Here is a 3,630-nt window from a genome sequence, read left to right on the forward strand (position 1 = left end):
AATTCTCAATAAATGTCACTGATGCTTATGATGAAGAAGGGGAGGAGGAAGAAGAAGGGTATACTACTCAATGTCAACTAAATCCAAATTCCCCAAGAGAATTGTCTTTCAGGATTTAGTAGGAGAAAAAATTGTTTTCTCCAAGAGAAACTGATGAGAATATAAATTTTTTTGTCACTGTGTTTAGGATTCTCAAATTAAATTTTAATCCCCAGTTACCACTATGTTAACCCTAGTGGTTAGAATATTTGCTTTTTGCCTTGTTTGTTTGTTTGGTCCTGATTTCTATTTTATTAGTCTTGTCTTTTATGTCCTTTATTGTAAGCTGCCTGGAATTCCTGTTGGAAGAGGTGAGATATAAACAACAAAATAAAAATAAAGAGAAGACACTCCATAAAAGTTTGCTGAATTTATTGAATTGTCGAATCTTTCCACATAAAGCAGACTGCTTCTGAAAAACGAGCAAGCACAAGAGAGAGCAATAAGAGAAAAACGGTCTTCTTATTTTCTTGTTTATGTATCAAAATCCTACCTAGGAGAGCAATCCCATTTCTCTCATTTCCTGTAGCCATGATGCAAATTCCCTTCTCCTTATGAGAGGATCTGAGAATCTGTGTGAGGGCAGATGCTTCAAGAGGCTGAGAGTACAAGTTACACACCATCTGTTCATCCTCTGCCTCGAGGCATGTGCCATTTCTTGTTGGAGTAGCAACTTCAACAGCTAATTGCAGCCCTGACTTTCATTACCCTTCCACCACTGCCCTGCCCTGCCTCGCGGAGAAGAAAGAAAGACAAAGGGAGAGAGAGTGGGAAGGGAAAGAAAGAGAAGGGAAGGAAAGGAAAGGAAGAAGAGAGAGAGAGAAAAGAAAGAAAATGTACATCAGCATCCTTGAGGATCAAAAAGATCTCATTTGAAGCCATTATTGAGGTTGCTATGGTGATGGACATTCTGATCCTGGGGTGAAGAAGCCACTGGTGCTGAGGAAAGCAATGAGTTACAGAGTTGTGGACGGACGGGCTCAGAGAGTGCCAGAGTGCCTCCTGGATGGAGAAAATGCCTGGCTGTTCCACCCACTCTCCGCACTCCTGCAAAGCCTTTCTGATGGAAAGCCAGCCTCTCCACAATCAGTTTAAACATTACCTGGTCCTTCTCACAACCTCCAGCATGCTCTGGGGTTCTGACAGAGTCCTTTTCTCGTTACTCTTTAATGGGCCCTACGATGATGCACTGAAGGAGTGAACAATTTCCCTGTGAGGGTTTTGAGTTAGGTTGATTTGTAGAGGAGCCCAGCTTCTCCTCTGATTGATCCCTAGGGGACTGCCTTTCCTAATGTGCCCCAAAGCTATAGGCTTCTGAGTCTGCTTCACACTGGGACTGGCTTCCACCTGTTTGGGAAGTGATAATAGCGTATTTTAGACAGACATGGTTCAAAGGCAAACGGCACTCTGAGGATGTTCTCCTCCAAAGCTTTTTCTTCATGTACTTGCCCAGCCTGCTTCTCCCACCTCTGTCCCCTAAAAGTGTGTGCTTTTCTCATTTTGAAAAAGGTCTGTTAAATCCATTAGGTAATATACACAAGGTCTAAAAGCTGAACCAACTAGTTTGTCTGACTAATGTGAACTAGCAAGGAGAACAATGAAGCACAAACAGAAGACAGGCAGAGAATGTTCCAACCTGAGGCTGGGGGCCACCATGGAAAACTGAAGATAGGTGGAACCAGCAGACACTCCCAGCGCTATTCTCCTGACTGGCTCTCTTACAAAGCTGGGAAGGCAAAAGTCTCTTTTTCCCAGCCTTCCTTGAATGGAGGAATGGCCATGTGACATCATTTCAGCCAACGATGTCTGATAGGGTCTTCTGAAAATTTATTGTTTTTCCCAGTGGAAAAAAAAAGTACAGGTGTCTCCTCCTTATATCCACAGGGGATATGCTCTAAGACCTCCAGTGGATTCTTGAAACTGTGGATAGTACCAAAACTTATATATACTATGTTTTTTCCCCTATACTTGCATACCTATAACAAACTTTATTTGATAAACCAGCTAAGATAAGAGATTAGCAATAATAATTAATATTAAAATAGAACAATTTTAATAATATACTGTAATACACATTATGTAAATGTGGTCTCTCTTTCTCTGGCTCAAAATATCTTATTGTGCTGTACTCACCCTTCTGCTTCTTCTTGTGTTGATGAGAGATGATAAAAATCCATCAGAAGGAGAAACATCTGCTTCCAGACTGTGGTTGACCATGGGTAACTGAAATACAGAAAGCAAAACTGCAGATTAAGGGGGGGGGGGTACTATTGTACCACCTTTTTGTCCCTTCTGCATTTTCCCTTTCTTGAATGAAGACATGATGGCCTGAACAGCCATGTGACAACCATGAGGGACTTGCCAAGACATCCCCATGGCCTTAGCCCTGGTATCATCAAACCTCTAAACCAACACCAGCAATGGACTATCTCCAGACTTCCTTTTTGAGAGAAAAACAATCCTATTTAAATCATAGTAGTCAGGTTTGTTTAGTTTTTTTTTTTTCCTTTTACTGATAGTTAAATGTTTTCCTCATTGAAATAGGCCCTATCATTTCCATATTCTGACTCTTTCTCAAAATGCAAACGTACAGGGAGAAGCAGACACCAAAGCCAATGAAAGCCTACTTCTTGAAAATTGTAAACTCAGAGCTATTTAATTTAAATCATTTGGCTGTGCCCAGTGATGTTTCCATGCATCTTTTCTGCTGTTTCTAAAAATTAGCTAGGTTAGGATTTTCTTAGAGCTTCAGAAATTCCTCTGTGTGCTATGAGAAATAGAGCAGTATCTCAGTGTCTCCTGACCAAACCATTTTGAAAGGGAGGAGACAAAGGGAGATGGGAAAGATGGCACAGGAGAATGATAAAGTAACGTAGCCCTACAGTTTCTGCGGGCATAGAAGAAAGGCCCATTTAATAAGCAAAATTCCTAAATGGCACAGTCATGAAGAGAGAGACAGGACCCTAATTTCCTTTCCCTTTTTTTATATGACAAGCCCCAATCCCAACAACTCAATTTGCTGTTCTTTTGAGACATTTTCCACCGAGAAAGAAATCGAAGAGGGAATAAGGATACGTCCAACCCTGAAACACAACAATGGAGGGTTTATAAGACTGATTTTTCCAAACTACTCTTTTTTTTTTTTAATTTTTTAATGTTTTATTTTATCTTTTAAGAGACAGAGAGGGACAGAGCACGAGCAGGGGAGGGCAGAGAGAGAGGGAGACACAGAATTCAAAGCAGGTTCCAGGCTCTGAGCTGTCAGCACAGAGCGCAACGCGAGGCTTGAACTTGTGAACTGTGAGATCATGACCTGAGCCGAAGTCAGACGTTCAACCAACTGAGCCACCCAAGCACCGCTTCAAACTACTCTTACTGCATTGTGCTCACCACTGGTGTTGGCACGTGTTTTGCTCTCTCTTTTCTACCTCCGGGATCCTGGACCCCTAGTTCATTCAAAGGTAGGGATCATTTCCTCTAATGGCAAAGAAAACAGAGGATTCAAGCACCTACTTCCTCACTGACATCAACCGTCTACCATATTCCCAGACAAAATAAGAATAAAGTGCATCAAACTCCTGTTCCTCAGGT

At 41.6% G+C, this 3,630-nt stretch overlaps 1 long non-coding RNA gene across 1 annotated transcript; it reads right to left on the reverse strand.

The window, feature by feature from the left end:
• Positions 1-396: 396 nt before the first annotated feature.
• On the reverse strand, positions 397-3,361 carry LOC147579897 (uncharacterized). Its single transcript, XR_015251840.1, has 2 exons — positions 2,173-3,361; positions 397-1,386 (listed from the first exon to the last, which is right to left on the reverse strand). It is a non-coding gene; the product is annotated as an uncharacterized LOC147579897 (long non-coding RNA).
• Positions 3,362-3,630: the final 269 nt, after the last annotated feature.

This window comes from Puma concolor, chromosome B3 (genome assembly GCF_028749965.1).
Source record: "Puma concolor isolate L17-30 chromosome B3, mPumCon1.1.hap2, whole genome shotgun sequence".
Lineage (NCBI taxonomy): Eukaryota > Metazoa > Chordata > Mammalia > Carnivora > Felidae > Puma > Puma concolor.